The sequence below is a fragment of the Lutra lutra genome, chromosome 4 (genome assembly GCF_902655055.1).
Source record: "Lutra lutra chromosome 4, mLutLut1.2, whole genome shotgun sequence".
Lineage (NCBI taxonomy): Eukaryota > Metazoa > Chordata > Mammalia > Carnivora > Mustelidae > Lutra > Lutra lutra.
The window spans coordinates 92,473,726-92,499,706 of NC_062281.1; the positions used below are offsets into that span (position 1 = coordinate 92,473,726).

The 25,981-nt window shown below is 41.6% G+C and overlaps 1 protein-coding gene across 2 annotated transcripts in view; it reads right to left on the reverse strand.

Moving 5' to 3' along the window:
- The window catches only part of BCL9 (BCL9 transcription coactivator), an 84,066-nt gene extending 59,214 nt beyond the window's left edge, over nucleotides 1–24,852 (reverse strand). The window contains exon 1 of one of the 2 annotated variants that reach the window (XM_047725340.1): nucleotides 24,682–24,852. The gene's annotated coding sequence lies outside the window, so the exon portion shown is untranslated. Of the gene's footprint in view, nucleotides 1–14,486; nucleotides 14,548–24,681 lie in introns of those variants that run through there. The other variant, XM_047725342.1, reaches the window with a different exon arrangement.
- Between the last annotated feature and the right edge of the window lie 1,129 nt (nucleotides 24,853–25,981).

Consider the following 25,981-nt stretch of genomic DNA (forward strand, 5'->3'; position numbering starts at 1 on the left):
CTAACAACTTGCCTGACTTTGCCCTCCTTTTTCATCTGATCCCTTTCTATATTTGAAAAAGAAGTACAATCCTCCCCCTCAGGTAACTAGGGGTATAAGAAATAGTAAACTATTAGTATTTGTTCTGTTTGGATCCACATGAAATGACTAAGAAACTTGTTTGGTTTTGTTTGTTTGTTTTTTTCCCAACAATCTTTCTGGTTCAGCAATGCCCAAGTATGAAATTTCATGAAAGAAGGGATTTAAACACTGTTAGAAGATATCTTGTGGCTCCTCATGAGCCTGAAACTTTTCAATGCCACAAGGCCCAGCATTCTGTGTGGTGTGGGTCAATGGGGCATTTAGTACAAAGAATTTTCTCTGTCAGGTTTTAAAGCCTCTCAAAGCTGTGGAATTACATCTCTTACGAGATCGTTCTACCACGGTTTGGCCCTAAAACCCTTCAGTCCTGTGACAGAGCCTAAATGGGGAAAAGCAACATGACTAGAACTTTCTTGGGATGAGAGGGCAGCTTGGACATCTAAAAGGACAATGCATTGGGAGTGCTGGCACATCTGATGCTTCACATGCAAGGGCTCCCGTTCTTAAGGGGATGCCGCTTGCTTCGTCACAGTGCACGTAAGGGGTTGGCTAGCATTTGTGTGTGCAAGTGAGGTGCTGAGCAGTTTGCCTGCAATTTGCAAGTGCAATTATTAGAGCTGAAATGTAACACAATTTGAAATAGACTGCCAGTAGCAGAGTGGAAAGGCAGTGAGATCTGCTGGGTCACTAGCAATGCCACCTTCAACGTAGATAAAGGGATGTCTGCATTAGGAGGAAGGAGAGATTGGCTCCTGAGCTTGGGGTGGGGGTAGGGGTCCTAGGACAGATTTAGGCTTCATTATTCAGGAACACTACTTGCTTTCACTTTTTATGGTCTCATTATTTCCAACCATATTTTCCTCAGAGTTAGGCTTTATTCCCCACCAAGGGTCGATTACACTCCAAGTTTGATGCTTTAAGAAAATATTGATTTTTGTACCATTAATTGTTGAGCGTATCTGGTTTTTTAAAATGAAGTATTTTCTCTTTGCTTTTGCTTGACTGGAAAGTAAATGAATGGGTTCCATTTTGTTTTTTCCCTCCTAGATTTCCCTCAGGCATATACCAAGTATGTGTGAAATGTCAACTCAGTTAGAATATTTTGGAAATAAGCTATCTATGACTGTGAAAAGCAGGCTAGAGTAGACTTCTCTTCCTAAACTTACTGATGATAATGCTTAATTCACATACATATATGGAAGGACAAAGCAACCACATAGTGTAAAATTGCAAAATTTCTGGCACACTTCCTACTTCAAATGTACCCTGTTGTCTCTAGAAATGCTTGAAACCAACCATTTGGTCTGCAACCAAATCTTGAAACCAAGATCCTTTGTCTTGATGATAAATTTAAAAAATATGTGCTTCCTTCCCCAGACCTTTACAAACTGTTGATACACTGGGCCCTTGATTGTAGGCTCTCACTGAAGATTAATTAAAGGGATAAGATTTAAAAAAAAAAACACAAAAACGGTTGTTTGGGGTTCCAGAAACTTGGGAATTGCAAGTGTTGTTTTGGTTGTCTAGGAAAGGGCTGGCAGCGGGTGAGGGGGTGGGGGTGGAAATGGGCGGAGCTGGAGGGACAGAATTAAACATCTGTTGGTCACCTACTATGCACCAAGTGCTATTTGGCATTTAACATCCATACTGCACATAACCCTGGGGTATAACAATCTCCATTCTAAATTCCCTAGCAGTTTACTTAAAGATCAATATTTCATGATTTAAATAAGTGCAAAGATGAAGTGAAGCCAACTCACGGAAAGTGAGCTGGCCTGGGGAATTTATTCAAATTATGAATCATGGAATGCTCTAGTTCTCAAAGCAGACATTTTCTAGGACACTTGGAACTTAGAGGCAGCATGGAAGGGCGTGTTCTCCAGTTTTCAGCACACCTTCCCTAGGACAGGGGGTGCTCACCAAGCAGCCCTTGGCCAGGCAGGAGAAAGATGCCAAATGACAACAGCAAGCTACTTGTAAATTCTGTCTCAGTCGTATTTTCTTCTGAGATGGATGGTATTAGCAGCCTTGCAAAAGGGGTATCAGCCTACTCTATTACTCATGTGTCCACAGTTACACTGCGAAAAGAGCAGTGGAAATCCACTGAAGAGTTGTATGGGCTCAAGCCAGTGATCTCACCTCTTTGGGCTTAAACATTCTCATGTGTACAATTAGGAAGTTGGAACCGATGACAGCAAACATTCTTACGATTCTTGATATTTTAGCATATAGGCATTGGCAAGTGCATTAGGTTTTAATTTTCTCATCTGAAGAATGACTAGTGTGGTGTTATCATGGCTAAAGAGCAAGAGGAAGCATGGAAAAGTGGAACTCAGGCAAATCAGGAATGGTGCCATGCAACAGAACTTCCAGCAAAGATGGAAGCATTCTCTATTTGCACTGTCCAATATGGTGGCCATTAGCTACATGTAACTACTGAGTACTTGAAATGAGGCCAGTGTAATTGAAAAACAGAATTTTATTTTATTTATTTAGTTTAAAGATTTTACTTACTTATTTAGAGAGAGTCAGAGAGCTCAAGAGAATACAAGCAGGGACAGGGGCAGAGGCAGAAAGAGAAGCAGACCTGGGATCATGACCCAGGTGCCCTTGAAGAACTGAATTTTAAGTTTTAAATTTTAATTTTATTTAATTTTAATTAATTTGAATGTGAATGACTGCACAAAGATATTAATTACCATATTGGATAGGACAGATATTGACTTCATTTTAAGCTAGAACTTTAAGTATAAAGATAAAAGATTAAGGGATTAGTTTGGGAATTGTTTCAATTGAAGAACTATAAACAGAGCACTATTATTGTTTTAGACCATCTCAAAAAAAGGGTGGACTCAGGGGTGCCTGGGAGGCTCAGTTGGATAGGCGTCTGCCTTCGGCTCAGGTCATAATCCCAGGGTCCTGGGATTGAGCCCCGAATCAGGATCCCTGCTCAGCGGGAAGCCTGCTTCTCCCTCTCCTACTCCTCCTGCTTGTGTTCCTCTCTTGCTGTGTTTCTGTGTCAAATAAATAAATAAAATCTTAAAAAAAAGAAGAAGAAGAAGGATGGACTCTCATTTTGTAATGATGGCAATGGTAACAGTATCTTACAACTGTATACAACTTTATGTTCTCCAAAGTTCTTTCAGGCTATAATTTCATCCTCACAATAACTCTGTGATGTAAAAGACAAGTAATATCTCGTTTTACAGATGAGGAAATTGAGACCGGGATGCTTGCCCAAGATCACAGGCTTAAAACAAAAATGAAGTAGAAATCTGAAACAATCACTTCAGACTACATTTCCTCCAGTTCCTTTCTCAGACAGTACAACCTCCAATCCTTCCTCTTGCCTAACTTCACCACAGAAGTGGAAACAAATGACATAAACAGGATAAGAATAAGAATGTTGAGGAAAAGCAAGGGACTCAATCTCCCACCAACTAGATAATCCAACCCTGAAAGAATCAAGAGTTAGTTGTGTCTCTCATAAATGAAAGAAAGGAGTGCAAAATGAAGTCCTACTATGTGCCAGGCATTTTATAGATGATAGTTGACAGAACAATTCTAGGAGGAGCCTTCTCAGCAGCATTTTATTACTGAGAAAGTTCCCCACGAGATCACACACCTATTGAGTAGTATAACCAGGATCCTGTTCTGCAGCTTCTGGCTGTTTCCAAGAGCCACATTCATGTTCAAGAAAGAGAAAGATTTGCACCCCCTTCCCATGCTTCCAGAGCACTCTCCCTCCGCACATACCTCACTACAGAAGACACCGATCAGCAGTTAGGCATGCAGACTCTGGAGTCACTCAGACTCCATCTGAACCTCAGATCGAACATTGCTCATGGTATTTACTATTTCCGGGTCTCAGTTTCCTCAACACAAACTGGGAAATCTTTTTACTTGCTGTACAAGGTTTTGAGGTGGATTTAGTGAGACAGTTTCTGAAAATACTTAGTATAGTGCTTGGCACAAGTGCTTCATGAATAGTAGTTATTAATATTTTACAATATTATTAAGGGGCTGCAGCCTCTGTGAGCAATTCTGAGACAGGAATATCAAAAACTATTTCAGATGAGGTGGCATTCTGGCTAAAGTCTACCGAGTAGACCATCTCTGGAGGACAAAACACACTCACTGGGACGATGTAGGTTGAGCTGGAGACTTTAAATTTGGGATTGGTGACTGCGGCAGAAGCAGTGAAGAGATGCCTTTGCTCAAAATGGTCCAGGAGCTGACCTGTCCTGACTTTTCATCTCCTGTAAGACAAATGTCACACATGGCCCTCTCTTGCCCTCTAACCCCACATACCCAAATCCTTGCTGCCCATGTCTATCTGAGTGGGACACCTGCATAAAAAGCCAACATTCCCCCACCCAAAATGGATTCACATTCATCCATTCATTCACTTGGCAACGACTCATGAAGCCCCTCATATGTGCCAGGCATGGTTCTAACAGACCACAGCTCTGACAAGTCACACTCTTAGAGCTTGCTTGTGGTAGGGGGAAAGAGACACACACAAAAGAAACAAATAAATAAGATCATTTCAGATTATGGTAAGTGCTGTGAAGAATAAAAAGCAGGATGATGTGATAAAGTGTGGCTATAGGCAAAGGGCATGGTAATTGATTGGGTAGGAAAGACCTCTCTGAGGAGATGACATTTAAGCTGAAACCTAACCGACAAGAGAGGGCCAGTCAGGTGAGGATCTGAGGGCAGTGTTGTGGGCAGAGGGCACAGTAAACGCAAAGGCCCTGAGGCAGAAACGAACAAGGTGCCTCTGAGGGACTGCAGGTGGCCAACAGGATCAATGCTGACGCTGAGGAGAGTGCTAAGAGAGAAGGCTGGAGTCCATCAGGAGCCAGCTCATATGGCGTTTACACTGGGTCATGGTAAAGGAGGTTGGATTTTATTCTAAATGCAGTGGAAGGCCATTTGGATATTATTCAGCAGGGGAGCAATGAGATCTGATTTGCCTTTTAAAAAGATTACTCCTAATCCCACCATCCCTTTGCCCACACACATCAGCGCAAACGCACGCACCCAGATTCTCTTAGGAGCCTTGCCATTTGCCAGCTATCTGTCATGTGTGAGTCTCTCCTTGCCCCACTTCAATCTGTTGCCAAACTGTCCCTAATGTTTCTGAAGCTCAGCTCCTCTCTGCATTTCCACTGCCATCACCCCAGGTCCAGTCCTCAGCCCTTGGCACCAAAAATACCTCAGTAGGGCTCTCACTGGTCTTCCAGACTCCCGTCTGCAACCCACCCCACATACCACAGCAAAAAAATCTTCCCCAACTAAAGATCTGCTTACATCACTTCTCTGATTGGGAACTTTCAATGGCTCCCCACTGCCCAGGAAACTAAATGGTAATTCTTGAACCCAGTGTTCAAGATCTTCCAACATAGATTCTGAACTGTGCCTATGCTTTGGCTAAACTGGTCTCCTTGCTCTTCTCGGAACATGCCTTACTTTTATTTACGTGGTTTCTTGGGTCTGAACGGATGTTTCCTCCAGTTGCATCTGTTGAGATCCTATACTGCTCTATCCCTGGAGTCGAATGATATCATCTTCATGACGCTTTCCCTGTTCCTTCTGACTAGATGTGAACCTCCCACAGGATTTTGTCTGAACCTTTTTAAAGTATGTATTATATTGTTCTTATATACAGCTATCTGCATACGTATCTTACTCCTCTACTAAATGATTAGTTCCTCAAGCGTGATGACTGAAGCTTACTCATTTTTTATGCTTGTTAATCCTGAGCAGAGAACATAGCATGTAGGAGGTGGTTAATATTTGTTGAATGAATGAATGAACAAATGAGTCAATAGAAAAATAGACCTAAAATTCCTCTTTAGGCAGCATTGCTCTATGAAATGATTTTAGAAAATTATGAATAATCATAAGAGAGAATAAGAAAAAGGGTCTATCCCTTTCATCTTCACTATGGCATCTAAGGGCTCCCGGGAAACACAAATAAGCATGGAAATAGGTTTCCATTGTTTTACATGGAATGGATGTCAGAAAAAGCCACTTGGGAGTTGCTGAAAATTATGCACTGTGTTAACAGTGCCCTAGGACATAGATTCCATGTCTGGGGCTCCCCACTTCCCACAGTCCTTCAGTCCCTAAGGTAGGCTTATGGGAAATAATGTAGAACCATTTCCCTTAGCAATTAATTTTGAGTTGAGCCGTTCCTTTGCAGAAAAAAAGATAAAAGTTTCATCTAATTCCCTAATTCTTCACTGTAGTATTAGCATTCTAGAAAGACTGAATTAGTGTGTTGGGGTTTACCTCAATCAATTGTGTTGTGAGTTCATTTATCTTAAGTGACTCTGCTTTGGAGGAAAGGTACTGAAGGAACTTCCTTACAGAGAAAAGGCCTCTATTTAAGTAGAAAATGGGTATATTTGCTGGTGAAGCAAGAAGGTAATCTTTCTTCACTACTATCTTTTGTTTCATGCACTGACCTTGAGTCTCTTTACGAAAGGGGATAACTGGATGTCCCTGATTTTTTTTTTTTTTAAGATTTTATTTGAGAGAGAGAGAGAGAGTGCACGCACACAAGCAGGGGGAGAGGCAGAGGGAAAGAAGAGGGGAGAAGCAGACTCTCCGCTGAGCAGGGAGCCAGATGATGAACTCGATCTCAGGCCCCTGGGATCATGACCTGAGCCAAAGGCAGACGCCAACTGAGCCACCCACAAGCCCGTCCTTGTTGTTTTTTAAGTTATACGTATTGTTAGTACATTGTTTCATTGCGAACCATCTGTTACTAATTATGGCTGAGAATATGGAACTCTCATGAAGCAATGGTACCTGTATTCCTTATTTCTTACTAGTTAACAAGACTCCTCCTGGAAGATTAAGGGATACACCAAAAATCTGAGAGAGAGAGACAAACGTGGCAGTTGATCCTTCCTCAGGTGGCTTACCTCACCCTGGGCTGCTGCCACTAGTGGATCCCGTCCATGCCAGCACACCTTCTGGCCTACCAACAAGCTGATACCAGGTGTGGTTTCAGAAGCAAGGACAGTTCCTTGTATCGTTTATGTTGCTTTTCTTTCCTTTTTAAACCTCATAGTAGTAATTTATTCTGAAATATGAAGCCCTTGTAGCATGTCCTAAGGAAGGGAGTGAAAAGCAAGGCTTTCTAACTCCGGTGTGTGTGTGTGTGTGTGTGTGTGTGTGTGTGTGTGTGTGTGTGTGTGTGTGACTTTATTACCAAGAGTTTAGGTAAACAGCTTTCTACCAGCATCTTAAAATCTGTTTTCTTTGCTCCTAGTTCCTCACCTTCAGGACTCAATCACTCACTCAAATTGCCCAGAAGGTCCAGGAAATCTTTTTCAAACACTGTTTTTACATCTATTCTAAGAGAGGTCCACAGGAAGGTGAGGGTGTAAATCCTATCCCGAGAGAGGAGTGAGGTATCCATGTTTGTGGCTGTGGTACTCCAGGAGAAGGAGGGAGAAAATGCATTTCTGTTATGATATTTGGCTCTTTGAGATCAGAAGTGCTCTCCGATAACTCAGAAAAATGAGGTAATATTTGCATCTCTGAGCTCTCTGCTCAGTGGGGAGCCTGGTTCCCTCTCTCTCTGCCTGCCTCTCTGCCTACTTGTGATCTCTGTCTGTCAAATAAATAAATAAAATCTTTAAAAAAATGGTTTCGTTTATGGATGTTACAAAATCAGGAGTCATGACCATTAAATGCAAACAAAGAGAAAGCCAAAGTAAAAAAATCCTCAAAATGTCAATTCTAAGAAAACTAACTTTCAAAGTGATCAAAGCAGAGCAACTTAAGTCCAACATATAAATCACTGAAGTCCAGGTTGCCTACACAGCAGCATGTGTTTAAAAAAAAAAAAAAAAAAGGCAGAGGAGAGGAGAGCAAGGAAGGAGAAATCATGGAGCAAGGAGAGCTTACATTTCTCTGATGAGGTGCTGGAAAAATCAGATGTACTTGCAGGTTGTACCAAGAGAAGTATGGTACCTAAAGCAAGGGAGGTAATCGTTCTCTGTTCCTGTGTAGCAAAATGATCAATTCTAATGCCTCTCTGTAAAAGGAACACAGAGAAACTGTAGAGCCAACAAAGAGAAAATTTTCCAGACTGTGTCCTAGAAAGAACTTGGAATGTTCAACTTGGAGAAAAGGAGACTTAGAGGGATCCTCACAGCTGTTTCAAATATGGGAAGGGCCACAAGGGGTTAAGACAGTGAGGTCAACTCTATATTTCCAAAGACAGGACTAGGGAGTAGATGAAAGCAGCACTCACAACAGGTGCACTGAAAGAAGCTGCCTGGGTGACAGAGTGACCAAGTGATTTTCCTGCTGCTGATTCTCAGAGACCGTGTGGCTCCTTGGGGGAGTGTTATCATCAGAGGTTCAAGCACCCAATGTGAGACTAGCCAGAGGAACTCAAATTTTCCTTCTATCCTTAGAAATCCATGGCCATCATTGACCCCAGTGTCCCTCACAGTTTTACCCCAAAGAAACATCTTCAGGAGCTAGGTGAAAAGGTAAATGCTTTTAAAATACAGTGTTTCTATTTTTATTAAAAAAAAAAAAATCACAGGGCACCTGGGTAGCTCAGCTCAGATGGTTGGGCATCTGCCTTCCGCTCAGATTGTGATCTCCAGGTCCTGGAATTGAGCCTGGAGTTGTGGGGGGGGGGGGGGTCCCAGCTCAGCAGGGAGTCTGCTTCTCCCTCTCCCTCTTACCTCTCCCCCTTCCTGTGCTCTCTCTCTCTCTCTCAAATAAATAAATAAATCTATTTATTTGAGAGAGAGAGAGAGAGAGAGAGCGGGCGCGCGCATGAGCAGGAGGAGGGGCAAAGGGAGAAGGCGGCTTCCTGCCTAGCAGGGAGTCCAATGTGGGACTCGATCCCAGGACCCTGCGATCATGACCTGAGCTGAATGAAGGCAGATGCTTAGCGGACTGAGCCACCCAGGCGCCCTCAAATAAATAAAATCTTTAAAAAATTTTTAAAAATCTGAGTTATGGGGCAAGCACTGACTTCAATCTGCAGCACAAGACTATGAGAAGGGAACTGGATTTGGAGATGCTAATTTGGGCCAAATTCCAGCTCTGACACTTACCAGCTATTTGTCTTCAGGCAAATTACTTGACTTCTCTGAGTCTCACTTTCTTCATCTGGCAGTATTAATAATACTTACTTCAAGGGTTGTTAGGAGGATTAAATGAGATACCATATCACATTGATAAGATGGGTATTTTTTTACCCACATTTTTTTTTAAGATTTTATTTATTTATTTGACAGACAGAGACCACAAGTAGGCAGAGAGGCAGGCAGAGAGAGAGAGAGAGAGGGAAGCAGGCTCCCTGCTGAGCAGAGAGCCTGATGCGGGGCTCGATCCCAGGACCCTGAGATCATGACCTGAGCCGAAGGCAGAGGCTTTAATCCACTGAGCCACCCAGGCGCCCCTACCCACATTTTAATAGCTCAGAAATCAAGATGCATTTTACCATTGGTAGTGAGCTGTAGTTTAATTGGGAGTGTTATTTTTTCTTTCTTTCATAGGGGCACATGAAGTAATATGGGTCTTAACAAAAATCAAGGGCAACTTATATTCAAAGGAATATGATAACATATATTAAAAACTTAGTATAATGACTGGCACACAAGGAATGCTCAAGGCCCTGTTAATTCCCTTCTTCTTTTGCTAGACAACGGCTTCACAGCCTCTTGAGAAACAGGGAGGTCCTCAAGAATTAATAATTGGAACTGATCTACAGATTCTCACAATGGAAAATTAATGAGAAGGTTCACATGGCATCCTACAGAGCATTATTTCTATTCTACACACACACATTCTCTCTATATAATTTATACAAGTAGTTTTTTATATATGTATGTATGTACACACACATATATATACACACATATCTTCTAAGATATATATAATATGTTATATATTAGAAATATATATTATATATGTTATATATTATATTACATATATAATATATATATTCTTTATCATCCCATTTCCTGTGGTCATGTAAACTTTCTATAATTTTCCAACTTTGCTTACTGAGTCTATTTTGGTTCCAACATTTATTGAGTAGAAGGCTAAATGTTTTGCCTACTTTCTTTCAGGAAAAAGTACACCTTTGCCATCACCAGTGGTCTACCGCCATCTTCCAAACCAGTCACCTACCACAGAATGTCTTTGTCAACTTTAACACCCTTCAGATCTGTCTTCTTTCCTCTTGTGGTGCTCAATTCAAGATGCTTTACATTGTCACAAGAAACATATTTAAAAAAAAAAACAAAAACCCATGCTACAATATGTCAGTAAGGGAAATTTTTTCATGACCTGGCTGGCCCTGCACCTGACCACCAGAGAGGCTTTTTGTAGTCAGATACTGTGGTGGTTTTAAGTGTGGATTTTTCTCCACTAAAGACCTATCTTGTCTTTTATAAAATGTTATCAAGCATCCCTGTCTCAATGTTATTTTGTGTTATTGAGTTACCCAGGTTAATTACCTATTACACAAAATCCAATTCTTTAGAGCTGCCTTATGTTTAACTATTTAATGGTACACATTATCTTACCTTACATTAATATTAGAAATTCACTTGCTAGCTCTTCTCTCTCTCTCTCCCTAAACTAACTTCTGGACAGTTGATCGCTGTTTAGGACTCCCAGCAGCAGGTGTTCAGGGGCAAAGTTAAGTTTTATTTTTGTGGGTATGGCTACTTGGCCAATTAGTTGACATTTATTGAGGGCTCACTATATACCCATCACTGTGCTAGATTCTGGGACTAACTAGAAAGATAAATGCTAGACCTTCAAGGCATTCGTCTTCTAGGCCAAACATGAAACAGAAGCCATACTGAGCAGAAGCTCTCTTAAGTGACCGACACAATGGATTATTCTATGGCCTCCATTCTCTCTGTAAATGTAAAGACATAAGGCCCACGATGCAGGGTGACCATAGCCAGTGGGAGGCTCCTCGAGGACACCTGCACTCTGCTATTCCCACAGCCGAGTTGTCTGCTCACTGGAAGTCAGCATGTTTGTTCCCAGAACTCATTGATTGTTCCCCCAAACAATAATCATTGTTATTACACAATTTAATTAAGCTTACTTAAAGTAAGGAATGTGAATAAAGAAGAGAGAAGTTGTGTCGACAAGATCTAAGGAGAACGTTTGGGGAAGGCACAATAAGGTGTGTTACTAAAAACACTTGCTGTCTCTACATGTGTGGGAGATCCGCCTGTAAAACACCATTAAAAATCTGGAAAAATCTGATTGCCTCACAGAATGTCTTTAAGATCTTGCTCCGCTTTAAAGAAACCAAGACAGAATGATTGCGAAAGCCTCGTAGGTGTGGCTTATATGAGAAATAAGACGCAGAGCTCTAATGGGAGGCTTGAAACTCAAAAGGCAAGCAAGGCCTTGGGCTTACCTCAAAAACTTGAGATATGTTTTAAGTTGAAATAAAAGCTTAAGGAACGATTCCATCATTTTGTATGATCCCTGCTTTAACTAACTTGTTCAACTGAATCATGAACTTTTAATTGCATAGGGAATAAGGATTTCTACTTTAACATAAAGAATGTTAAAAGCCACAATACAGGGTACTAAGGCAGGCAAGATGACTTTTTCTAGGGGAAGAGAGGGCTTAAGATGGGCTCCATGGAGGAGATGAGACCTGAATTGTGTGCCAAAGGGTAGAGTAGGAGTCTCTAGGAAATTAAGGAAAGGCCAGTCACTCCTCAGGGAAGGGATCAGTATAGTCATATAAGCCAGTTTTCTAGACTTTATCAGTCAATCTAGAGGCACGAAAATGCAGGTCTGACTCTATTTAACCACGTGTCCTTAAGCAAGTTGTCCGTGCCTCAGTGTTCTCTTCTAGAAGATGAAGACAACTGCAGTCTATACCTCAAAGGGCTGTTGTGAAAATTATGGAAGGTGGCCTTTAAATGATCATGCATTAAAAAAACACGGCAAAATTATCTTCAGGCTTTCTAGGAGCAAGGGAGTAGGATGGTCTGTGGATGATCTTGGAGATGAAGAAAATGTGGCTTGCCTCTTTTAAATCTCCTGCCATGGACAAAAGCCATAGAAAGTTCAAGAAAAGGGAAGGTGTGATGTAAGCTCCCAGGTGCCAGGAGCCATGACCGCCCTTGAGACCAGCAAGCCAAATGGGAAAGCAGGTACTCTTAACAACCAGCACTCAATATCAAACATCACAGCTCACCTACCAAATCCAATGAGCCCATTTGGTTCTCTCAACAAACCCATAAAATAAATATTACTACTACTATCTCCATCTTACACATGAGGGGACTTGGTCTCATAGACATCAAGCATATCACTCAAAGTTGGACAGAGAAGAGGGACTAGAACCTGGTCACCTAATTCCAAATTCTCTGAGCTTCCCAACACCCCTGGCTGCCTTTCTCATAGGTCATTTGGTTCACAAATCCTGAGCTTCAATGTCTTGTATTTGTTCATTTGTTAAAACTTTTCATAGGACAGGATGCTGCCACTAATAGCTAAAATGAGGGTTGGAGATTATCAGGGATTTCAATTATCCTGCCTATCTCTGACCTCCATTACCAAGGATAATCTGAAGCTAGCTTTAGCAATTTTCAGAAACTTTCATTAATTTTAAATAAATTTTTACAATGTCATTTTCCCCCTTTATCCAAATTAAAATGTCCTTGTCTTTCCAGTTTCTCATTATAGGCAAATCCCTTGCATGTCTTGGAGACAGTCTGTTGTTTTTGTCTAGATCCTTTGTATTTCTGCTTTGTTTTCTTTGAAATCAAAGGACCCACTGCCGAATTCTGATTCTAAGGTGAAGTCATAACATCAATGTATATCATTAAAATGTTTTATTGTAATTACAGAAATAGTCAATGCCAAATTATGTGCACTATATTATTTTCTGCATCATTCTTTATCCCATTCTCAAAGTTAATACAGCCTATTATATCTCATTCATTCTTCTGGCTGCCTCTGCACAGCAAGCAGATGTCTCCATTGAGCAATCCACAATGAATCCGAGATCTTTTTCCTGAGCACTTACAAGTAGAGTAATTCAGAGCCCATCAGTGAGTATGAGCTGTTTCAATTGTTCCTTCTAGTGTACATTAGCTTGCACTTGTCTACATAAAATTTCAAAGAATCATAGATATTACAGATGGAAAAGACCAGTTAGTTTATCAGGCCTACCCACTCTGCCAGCAAAAGCAAGTATGAGGGTAATTCTATCAGTTCATGCTCTTTTAATGATGCTTATTAATAATAATTACAATTACTGTTTATACTACATGGTTTCTTTCATCCTAAAATCAACTAAAAGTGTTTTTTTTTTATTTTTTTATTTATTTATTTTTTTTTTTTAAGATTTTATTTATTTATTTGTCAGAGAGAGAGAGAGGGAGAGAGAGCGAGCACAGGCAGACAGAATGGCAGGCAGAGGCAGAGGGAGAAGCAGGCTCCCTGATGAGCAAGGAGCCCGATGTGGGACTCGATCCCAGGACGCCGGGATCATGACCTGAGCTGAAGGCAGCTGCTTAACCAACTGAGCCACCCAGGCGTCCCTAAAAGTGTTTTTTTTTTTAAAGCAACCTTTCTTTTCCTAAATAGAACGAGAGCTCAGACATCAATGTTACTGTAGGCAAAGCCAGTCCAATGAAACCCAGAATTCAATTCAGTTCAGTTCAGTAAACATCTCTGAGCACCAACCACTTGTAGGGCAGAGGCCACGCTGGGGGTTTAGAGGGATCCACAGGTGAATGAAACCAAAAGCTCTGCCCTCTTGTTTACCACCTATTAAGGGATTTGTGATAGTGAACATGAATAGCTAATACAATCATGCCAAGAAATGAACCACATAACCCAGCCGCTATGGGGATGGAGAGACTCCTCAGGCTCTAGGAATTAAGAAAGGCTTTGTGAGGAAAGTGACATTTGAGCCAGACCTTGAAGGGAGGTTGAGCATAAGGTCCATCAAAACAGTTTGGAAAAAAAGGGGACATAAGCAAAGAACAAAACCAAAACAAGGGATCTTGGCTAGGTTTCTACTGCATGCCGCAAAGATGAGTATGTGCGTTCTTATTCAAATGGACAAAATCTGCAGAAGTCTACAGGCCTCTTGAAACAGGATGAGGCCGTGGAAACTCAATTTAATTAACAACTTAAATAACAATCAGAACACACAGATTACCAATCATGAATATACTTAGGAAGACAAGGCAGAATGTTTTAAATTAGGGACGGTCTCAAAACAAACAATTCTTTTTTTCAGAAGACCTCGTATTGTCTGTAACAAAAACTGGGAACTCCCAACCGTGGACTAAAATCCCCAATCCAGATCTTAAACGGATAAATGACCCACTTGCCAGTACTTTAGTTCTACTTACTTAACACCACACCATACGGCCAAAAGCTGATGCTTGTGTACCATTGGGCCACTTGAGGGACTTGTAGGTTCTTGTTGGGTTGCTAGGCAATTATAGATCCTAGAACCTAGAATCTAGAATGCATAGAAAACAGGATTCCATTTTCTGGCTCCTTCAATAGAGACACACGTAAGTGCAGACCAGGAAATGCAAATATATACTTGTGATTAATAAGAGTAGGTATTTGTCTACGTTTGGTCAAAGAACCTAATCTTTGGAAACACTCTTAACTATCTATCTATTACCACAATAATTAGCTACTTCATACCCCCCTTAATAAAACCATTGGTCTGAAGAAGAAGGAAACTACAGAAGGATTCTTGTTCTTCTGTATTTGTCCCCTCGAAGACCATTGCAAATGTAATCTCCTGTATGCTTTCCCCAGGTCCTTTTACCACCACTCCCTTCACCAGCAAACTGACTGTTCTCTTTCTTGACTACCCCACTTCTTTGCTCCATTGCTGTATGCTTTATTAGTTGTGTGAGCATCTATCTCTTTCCACCAGAATGAAAGCACCTTAAAGGTAGGAATTCAACCTTACTTGCCTTGCATTCCCACAATGCCAAGTTCCTTTCTCATTGCCTGACAAAAGTAGACACATGCTCATTAAATCATTTCATCAGGTCTGAGAGACCCATTTTGACATATTTCAATTATTAAAATTTTTTTGCTTTGTACCTTTTCCAAAACTTGCCCTTGTCTGTCTGATCATAAGCCTGTGTGTGCCAACCACTACCTGTCATTCAGTCAGTGCCCGCCTCTGATAGGTGAACTGCAAAAACACTGTCCTACACAAGGTCTGAATCTTGATTCAGTCACATGCACATTCATCCATCACGTGACTGGAAAACTTTGGAGTCAACTGGACCTAAGTTCACACAGACACACAAGTTCTGATTGTCACTTATGGCTCTGGGCAAGTTAAACTCTCTAGACCTCAGTTTCCTCAACTATGAGATGAAAACATAAATAGCACAATAAGACAACACTCAGTGTTTAGCACATAGCAAATACTCAATTAAGTACTAACACTGTAGCCTTGTTCGTAAAGTAGACATAGTAATACAAGTCCTTGTAGGATTCTTAAATGAAATAAATGATATAACAAACAAAGTCTTACCCCACACATTGTTCAATCAATGTTTCCTTCCTCACTGTGTGCTAGGATGATTGCTACAATTAACTGAGCACCTATTATATCCTAGGTGATGTGTACCAGTCACTTTAAATATATTATGCCATCTAATTTAATTCTTATAATAAGCCATTGAAATAATAATCATTATCCCTATTTTAAAAGTGAGTAAACTGAGTTTCAGAGAGAATAAATAACCAGCCCAAGGGCATATCACTAGTTCATGACAGATTGTTCCAAATGCTAAAGTAAGAGGGATCAAGAACAGAATAGGAAGCAGAAAAAGAAAATAAAGGCAGGAAGACTAGGCAGAGACTCCCTAAGAAGTTTAGTATTCCTATTTATACCCATTCTGGTCTTCAGGTTTGGGATTATGCTTGCTTTTTAAACCAGCCTCTGGGACATGAGAAAATATATTTTCATGTTCACTATTCACACACTCCTGCTTTTTCATAAATGCATGAAATGATGTCACTCATCTAAGAACTAAATCTAACACTTTTCCCTCTCCTAATTTTTTTTCCTGGTTATAAATTTGCTATTTGTTCCCACAGTCTTCTTATCTCTGTTGTACTGTCAACCCTACAACATTTTACTTTTTAATAACCTGGTTATCCTTAATTTCTTATATTTCCATAATGGACTTACATTAGATATGTCAAATACATTTGTCACCAACTACATGAAAGGGAAGATGGCTCTTCCATAGTTCCTACTAAAAGGCACCCCAGTTTTATACCAAGTAGCAACTTCCCGCCCCACAGCCCCCAGGCTAGAGATGCACATCTGCCCCTTGGGCAAGACTGGTTAGGGACCTAGAAGAAGGGCAATGAAAAGATGAGTTGGGTTACTGGATTCTTTCTTGGGTATCTGAATTAGAAAAATCTGAGAGAATGAAGGAATTATCAAGGAAAATTACAAATGAAAGAAGACATGAAGAAGCAAAGGGAGGAGGGTGGAGAGGGTAGGGTTCTGGACACGGTAGACTTGGCAAATCAAAGGAGCGACACAAGGTATAAGCAAAAGCTACAAGATGGATAGAGGTTACCCAGAGTAGAGCTAGAAGACCAAACCAGCATGCAGCAATAGGAACTCAATAGGAACTCAAGGTGAGAGAACACACAGTGAGAGAATGAGTTTGAGATAGGCAAAGAGGTTGCTCCTAGAGCTACCTCAGGACCTGAAAGACTTAAAGCTCTAAGTTCAGATTCCATCTCTGAGCATCCTCACAGTGAATGCTGCTTTCCTCGAGGAAACCACAAGTCAGTTCTTTGCAACCAGAAGGCCTTTTCTGGAAGGTTCAGCATTTAAAACCTTTTTTATGAAATGAAGATTAAATCGCATTGTCCCCTTTGTATCAGATGGGTCGAAGCTGCAGATTCCTGGAAGTCAGGCATCACCTTCCTGCCTTGCGATTGTTCAGACTTCCTCAAAGATCTCTCTATTTTCCCTGTTTCTGAGATGGAAGAAACTTCTCCTATTCAGCCACTACCTAAATATCAACTCAAACTTCACCACTCATTTATCACCCATGATCCTCGAACATAAAGAATAAACTCTCAGATACAGGCACCACAAGGCCCAAGAAGGAGAAACATGGCTTACAAGTTTTAGGGGAGAAAAGTCGAGCATAATAAAAGGAGAGACTCAGGGATATTCAAAATACTTTGTTATGAATGTAAAATTTACTCTTTGCAAAGGAGGAGAAGGGTGAATATCTTAATATGAAAAATTTCCTTTTTTAACGTGGAACATGAGATTGTATAATTTAAGATTTTTACCTGTCATTCTTTTTTTGTATTTAGTCAAATTTCTTAATAAGCTACATTTCAATGTGAACTGTTCATTCTCTGGGCAGCAATTATTGACCAGCTGCTGTGCCTCACCCTGTGCTGGGCAGTGGTGGTACAAAAACTAAAGACAGTCCCAAACCTTGAAGGAGCTACAGCCCAGAGCAGGAGGCAGCCTATAGGCAGCACCACGTGGTAAGGGACACATAAGCATTCACCCAGCCCAGAAGTGGTGGAACAGAGATAGGGTCTAAGAAGATTCCCAGAAGAAATGCCCAGTTTAAGTCTTGAAGGAGCAGCAGGAGCTGGCTTAGAAAAGATGTCCAGGCAAAGGTAGAAACCTGGCCATTAGCACAGATGCTAAAACCCTGCATTCTATCCATAGTCAACTATGGTTGACTTAGGGGCACCTGGGTGGCTCAGTTGGTTAAGTGTCTGCCTTTGGCTCAGGTCCTGAGATCGAGCCCTGCATCGGGCTCTCTGCTCAGCCGGGAGCCTGCTTCTCCCTCTCCTTTTGCCTGCCGCTCTGCCTCCTTGTGATCTCTCTCTTTCTCTCTGTGTTTGTCAAATAAAGAAATAAAAATAAAATCTTTATTTAAAAAAAAAGACTATGGGGGCACCTGGGTGGCTCAGTGGGTTAAAGCCTCTGCCTTTGGCTCAGGTCATGATCCTGGGGTTCTGGGATTGAACCCCAAATCGACTCTCTGCTCAGCAGGGAGCCTTCTTCCTCCTCTCTCTCTGCCTGACTCTGCTTACTTATGATCTCTGTCAGATAAATTTTTAAAAAATTAAAAAAAAAAAAAGACTATGGTTGACTTAAACACCCTGGTATATCCTGGACTTCTATACAATAAACTATCAGTCCAAGCATCTTTAGAAAAGGGAAGTATGCCTTTGACCCACATTCAAAATTTCCTTACTCACACACCTTGAGTAAAATTTCTCTCCTCAACCAGACACTAACTACACAAGCCACAAGGATAACAGAAAATCCAATGTATCTAGTATTAGACAAAATGAAGGACCTCAAATTTCCCAAGTTTCTCTTCTGAGCAAAAATGATGGCTTGGCTTCTTTCAACTGCCATTACTGTTAATTTTTAGTTTGTGTCTTTATTTTTCAAGGAAAAGAATGATTATGATTTTCATGGAAAGTACTAAAGCTCTCCAAAGCTTTTAATTAGAGGCATTTTGAATCTCTAAGTGAATAATATAAAAATACTTTTTTAAAGTTTTTTCACTTTAATTTTAATTCCAGTATAGTTAGCACACAACATAAAAATATTTTTGATAATTACTTAGATCATTAAAAGTTAGATTAGCAACAATGATATATAAAATATGCTTTTCTTTTCATCATCAATACTCATCAATAACCACATTTCACATATTTCTATAGAATATGTTCTTCTGTTCAAAAAAAGCTTGCTGGTATATCATTTCACAAACCTGTTCATGTTTTCCCAACTATAAAGTCAATAACATATTGCTCTTAAGTAGTTACTCCTTGGGATTTTATGAAGTTAAGCAAGATATCCAAAGATAGGAATTTTAAGGAACCGAGAATAAAGGAATAGTATAAATTAAAAAAAAATTGTTATATATGGTCTTCCAAATTCCTTCCTCCAGTTATAAAGTAATCATATCTTACATACTTTTTTTTTTTTTTTTTGCAGACAGAAATAAGACCAATTCAAAGAGAGCCAGTGGTTTACTAATCCTCAAAGTAGCCTTGAACTAGTCTCCCTTGCTACAAGCAAGATGATATTTGTAAAACATGGTAGAAGATCTTACTCTGGATTCTGAAAATTACATTAAGAGCTAGCAGGTGAAATTTTTAAATTATATCTTTCCAAAGATTTAACCAATTTCAAGTGAATAGTGCTTGGAATTACTCATATGAAACATGATTAATAAAAACATCCTTCACTGTCCAACCTGTCTGTCTCACTCTTGGCCACGTCTCAGAAGCCGTTTATCACTCACAACCTGAAGGTATATAACATTTATATATAGCATACATCATATCAGCAAGTCTTCAGCAATATCCTTCAGGAGTTGCATATCATAAAGATTGTCAGTAGCCCTGTCATCCCCCAAAGCACAGTGTTTAACACATAGCATGTATTATCCGCACTACGGTCACCTCATCTGGTCCCTTGCACCCTCAAAACAATATGTAAGCACAGCACAAAAAGGAAGGGCACAATTTCTATGAGAAAGCAGTAAGAACAGTGAAGCTAAGAGATGTACCCAGGGCCCATCCATTTTCAATTCATACTTATTATACAGGAAGATATGCATTCAAAACAGCCTATTCTTTTGAAAATGGTTCTTTAGTCTCCTCACACATGTGCCTGCATGCTGACTGGCCAATTCTCTTCAAATCCATAAATTAAAACCCCACTTTTGCCTATTGTGCTTTTCACTTCAAAATGTCAACATAGTTGGGATATATAGGAATGAATCCCATTATACCCACAAAACTCACAACATTTCCCCCTTGGGAGCCACGGGTCTAGAACTGGGCTTTGTAAAAAGTGACCAAGAGACCAGATCCATAGAATTTTCTATTTGCAGAATTAGAGAAATATGGAATCAAAGGAAGGAAACAGAAGTGATGTAGCCCAGCCCCATTCTTAAAAGGGGTCTGGAGGAGCAGAGTGGGGAGTCCTAGGTCATAGAATGGCAAAACCAAATCCAGAAACTGGTCCAATGCACTTGTAAAAAACATGTAATGATTCAGTTAGAACGGGGGACCCTTTTTTGAGCAACACTCTAAATCTTAAGTCTTTAAAGAAAGGAGTAAATTTGGCTGGGATATCAATGGTGACTGCCTCACCTCTTTGCTTTTCATCTCTTGTAGAGATTTGGCCTAACCAGGAGATTTAATCAGCAAGCCATCCTGTCCCTTATTTTCCTGTGAGTCCTTGGGTGAGTCACATAACCTTACTTAAATATAACAGAAGGATAACGGTATTACTTAATTCACAGGGCTATTATAAGAGAGGACTGAGCAGATATTTTAAAGTGCATTAAAATGTCAAGGCTTAAAAGAAATGGAGAAAATTTCCATTTTACATCTTATATTTGTGTCTCTTGGGACACACACACACACACACACACACACACACTTCCCTTCACCCTAGCTACAGGCAAAAGCAATATTTGTAACCAAGAAGTGTGGGGAATGTCCCGGATGTTGTGTTGGTTTTTAAACCTCCGGCAGGACTAGGGGCTCTCATACTTTTATTTACACGCAGAACCCACACGATGCACCTTTTAAAATGGGATCAATCTCCATTTTTACTCCCCTAGAGTTAAGAATGACCTGATCACTGCTATCTCCCCAGTTCTGTTAAATTTCTTCCTCAACCAGATCCTTGTTTTCACCACATCTCAGCTCCCCACTTGGCTCACTCCTCTCTTCAGATTACTCAGATTGCCTCCCCCAGAGGCAGCGCCCTAGTGAGTAACACATTGGGGGGCGGGCAGAGTGTGTCGGAAGTGATCAAATACTTGCAAATGAAGTCATACAGCTCACAGGAGAAGGCAGTGGCCACAGGTGCCAAATGCAGATGATAGCTGCAAGCTCTGGGTAGGGCTGTGGCTACAATGTAGCTACAATGTAGGCCCATACTTCACTGTGAAACAACAAACAACGTTGGGGGCATAGAAATGACTCTTGCATAGAAATGACTCTCATTTTGCTCATCACACAACTTAACCACACAACCTCTGTAGGTTCCCAAAGTACAGGCATCAAACCTATGATTTCTGTGTGGGTGGGCATATCTGCCTTCCTTTTAAACTACTAAATTAGTCTAGAAAAAAAAAAAAAAGATAGATTGACACCACTGAAGACAACACTCCTCTGAGTACTAGAGAAACACACAATGTAGAAAATGATGCTACAAGCGAGACCCCAAGTCGGCCTGCATGGAAACGACTGGCATTGCCACCATCCTTTCTCTCCACCCAAGACCAAAATGGAGTTGGGCATGATCCTACTCTGGGAGATTCAACCAGTGAGATTTTAACAACCCAACCGAAATGGGACTACGGTAAGATGAAGAGGCTGTAAATTTTTTTCACCTTTAAAGATATGTGCCCTTGTTAGGAGGAATGGGAAAAGCCATTTCATTACACTATTGTCTTTGGAATTTCAAGATGACAGTTAACAGTGGAGCTTCCTGCAGGTAAGTGTTTCATATCAACTGGGGAAACTAAGGAGTAAGTGAAATGAGACAAGAGCCTCACTAACCACAGGTCTTTTGCAATGCCCATCAGAGTTTCATGGTGTGCAGAGACTAGAGCTAATGTGAATCACCGAAATGACTCTTACAAGGAGTGTGGCGTTATTTACTAATACAAGTGTAAAGAGTTAATAGATACTACTTGGGTCTCTGTTGCATTGTGTGAAGAAGTTGGGGGGGTGCTTTTTACTGTCTTTGGAAACAACAGGCCCACTATACGCTGTACTAGTAGGAATGCCTCCAGTGAAATGAGAATTGGCTGGGGCAAGACCTCAGGCAAGGAAAAAGGACAGCTAGCTTATGTCTAGTTACAAATTTAGGACAGTTACTTATATAACTCTATGTTCTGCCCTATTAGAGTATCTGCATGCTGTTCAGTATAAGTTATCATTATCATAATTACTAATTTAACCCTGTGGTTAATGTTGACTACACCACCAAGATTACATGCTCCCTGAGAGCAAGGGTGCGTCTGCTTTATTCTTTCCTATGTCCTCAGCACCCAGCAAGGTGCCTGGTACATAGTTTATGCCCCTAGAGTATTACTTGAATCAACAAGTGAGCACATGGATGAATTCACCCGAACTCACAACGTGACACGCAGTCGCCATGTTTGCTCCATGTGCCCTGAGCAGGGCTAAATACATTGCTATCATCCAGCACAGCAAACAGATTCCAAAAGCTGCCTTTCTGGCACACCCAAGTGCTGGGCTGTACAAGATCGAGTATGGAGGCCAGGTGAGGGTGCTGACTTGACAGCCTTCTGGGCATTCTGAACCCCAGGGTATGGTCCAGATGCTACCTGGCTGCACTGAGCCCCTAAAGTCACTGCTGATCTTTCCAGGGCTTTGGTGTCCTCATTTAAAACTTGATGGATAACCTTTTTTGTCCCTTGCAGTTCTGAAATTCTAACATTCTAGGAAGATATCCAGAACCTGAAATATTGCCAAAGACAAACCATGGTAAGATCTTCTGCTTACAAAGTGGGGGAAAAATTAAGTTTTAAAATACAAAGTTCAGTTCTATTCCAACAAAACATTTTATGTGTGTGTGGAGGGTGCTTCTTGCCAGATCCAGGCCAATTAATATCTTTCCTTCATCCTTTCTCACACTCCAAAGTCGGGATCTCCAGGCTTCCAAGGGAAGAAAATAAATATTCTCAACCAGGGCTGGCCCTTTGATTCAATCTCTATCACAGGGAGTCAGTCTGATAAACACTTGCAGTTAGAATGGAAGGAGGCATAGCCTCCTAGACTTTTGGAGATTTTTTTTGGAAAACTAGAAAGAGTCACAGAAAACCTCAAATTAGGTAAGAGAGTGAAATTCCCCCAGGGAATTCAGAGAGAGCCACAACTGAGATCCTTGAAGCAATTGCTATATAAGAAGAGAAGAAAGGAAATCCATGGTTCTAGAAAATAAGCAGACATTTTTTTTTCCTCAAAAAAAAAAAAAATTAAAGACGAGTATTAGGCACTGATTTCAGCCTTCTATTCCCATCTCTCAAGATGACACTTAAAAAAGCAAAAGGTTTTATCCACAAAACCACCAGTGAGTAAACAGCCTTCACATTCTTACCCTCACACACACAGTAAGATATTTACTCTCTGATAAACAGCAATTGTAAATAAATCTCATTTAATCTCTAAAAGCCACAATAAAAATCTTTAACCTCCAAGGTAGAGTTTACAGATGTGTCTGGAAGGCCTGCCAGCACCAGGAAACACAAGGTCTTGAATAAACTACTATAACAGGAGGCACATTTTCTCTCTCGAGCATCTTACACTGACCTTCTTTTAAACAAAATATGTACAAGGGAGGAGGAAAGGGGAAACCCAACCCCTCCCACCCCATTCTCTGTACAAATCAGCCAATAAATCTAACGAAAAGACACAAGAGAAAAGGACAGAAGCCAACAGGTGGAAAAAGGCTTTTTGTTTCCTTAGAAATGCTCAGACACTTGATCTGTGTTCCCTGGTTTTGTCTTGTTTTGTTTTGTTTTTTTTTTTTTTTGTCTCAGGGTGTCTTTAATGATGGTTTGATGATGATGATGATGATGATGACCAAGAATAATGATAACACTTCTACTTGGTGATTCCACGGTAAATCTAGCTTGAAGATTTCTTCATGCCTTTGACATGAAGCTCTGTTCTGTTTTACCAAATCCCAGGCAGATATGCAGCATCCCAGGGACTCAGCTATCTGGATTGTATAAATGGGGGAAACTGAGGCACCCACCTCCTGCCCCCTCCCAGTCCCCCTCACACAATTCCTTTACAGTGACTACCACCAGAGAAATCACTGAGACTGGAAAAGTTTCTGGATTGTCTTGCCGCAGAGTTCTCTTGCTCTCCCATCTCGCCTGCCTTGCCGCTCTGCCTCGGGAGTCTGGGCTCCGGTGATAAGGTTTGGGGTACCTCCCCTTCACGAGGTGCGCCAGGGCAGTGTGGGGGAAGTCCACACACACACACACACACACACACACACACACACTCTCTCACACACACACACACAAAGCTCGATGCAATCTCTGCGGGCACTCGGCAGAGCCCCAGCCAGCCCTCAACTCAGCCTGAGAACCACAGCTCCAAGCTTGCAAGGCCTCCCTGGGCTTCAGGCTGGGGCTGCTCTGAACGAGGGCTCTGCCCTCCTCTCCCCCTCTTTCAGGCTTCTCTCTCTCTTCCTCTCTTCCTCTCTCTCGTTTTTTTTCCCCTTCACACCTCCACCCTCACACCCTCCTCCCACCCTTCTCCATCTACCCCTTCTCCCCCACCAACCCAGAGGCACAGATCGTGTTACTGGGGTTCCCTAGAAAGAGGGGCCATCCCCTGCGCGCCTTCCAAGACTTCCAGGGGCAAGGCGAGAGCTCCAATGGCAGGACCCCAGCGCTCCTCCTGAGCAGCGCAGGAATGAGACCCCCACTTCCAGGCACGGGCGAACGAGCCTGCCACAGAAGAAGGAATTGTTAGGGCTCTTACCTTTTTTATGAGGAGAAATTCTGGAGAATCATTTCAGAAACTGAGGGGGGAAAGTGAATGAAGACAAAAAAGACCCTTTTCCTGCAATCCCTGGCCTCCTGGTATCAAGACACTAGGACAACATCAAAGCAACTTAGGGGGAACACTTTAGGGGCCTATTGTCTGCTCTGGTCTGATCTGTTTTTCTTCTGACTCCCCCTCTTGCTGCGGTGACACTTGGTACGGCCCAGGCATTCATGCCAAGTAGCTTTCACACATGGAAGCTTGTCTCAAGCAATTGCTGACAAGCCACAAACAAGACATTCTCCCTCCCTTCTCAGTGCCCCCCCACTCCTCCCCCTCCACCTTTTCCTCCTCCCCCCTTGTCTCCCCTCCTCCTTTCTTCTGAATGCAAACTAAAACTCTCCAGTGACAGGCAGGCTCGCAGGCTTGGCCTAGCTGCGCACGCAGACACACACACACACACACACACACACACACACACTCTCTCTCTCTCTCTCTCTCTCAATCTCTCTCTCTCTCTCTGTCTGTCTTTCTCTCTCTCTCTCTCACTCTCCTCTCTCTCTCTCTCTCTCTCTCTCCCTCTCACACAAGCAGCTCAGCTAGTTGCTGCACTGGTGGAGTTAAGAGACAGGAAAAAGCCTAGGCTGAGTTGGGGGCAGGGAGAGAAAGAGAGAGGGAGCGGGAGAGCGGGAGAGCCTCCTGTGTCCTGGTAAAAATGGCAGAAGAGAGGTGAGCCCTTTGGAAAAACAGCAGTGGCCATACACGTGTGCACACAGACACACACTGGGAGGCAACCTGAGCTCCAACAAGAGTGAAATAAACCACCACAAACCAAACAGCAAGGTCCCATCAGCTTGAGCTGGGGGGAGTGGGGAGGTAAGAGAGTAGGTGGACCTAGCTCGGGGGCTTCTGTTGAATGTTGAGGTGCCTTTCTTTTCTATAGTAGAGAAAAACTGGTTCCCGAAGGATCCGGTCTTTCTTCCCTGCATAATTGAGCAAAGACCTGAGCTACTAGTTAAAATAAAACTGTGAAATGTGTAAATGTGCGAGTAAACTTTAACTGTGGGTTCAACTTGTACCCAGGATATTTTTAAAGTGGATTTTTTTTTTCCAGAAACCCTAGAGAGCAGTAGCAAGGAGAGTAGTAACAAGTAGTGTAAACTCTGAGAGCTGTGAAGTGTGATGCTGAAGTTACTGATTGCCAGGCGGCTGGAATTTATGGAGGGTGGGCACTGCATGTCACAGGGGGAAGGGTGGGTGAGTCTCGTGGAGCTGTTTTCTAGGAATGAGGGGGAAT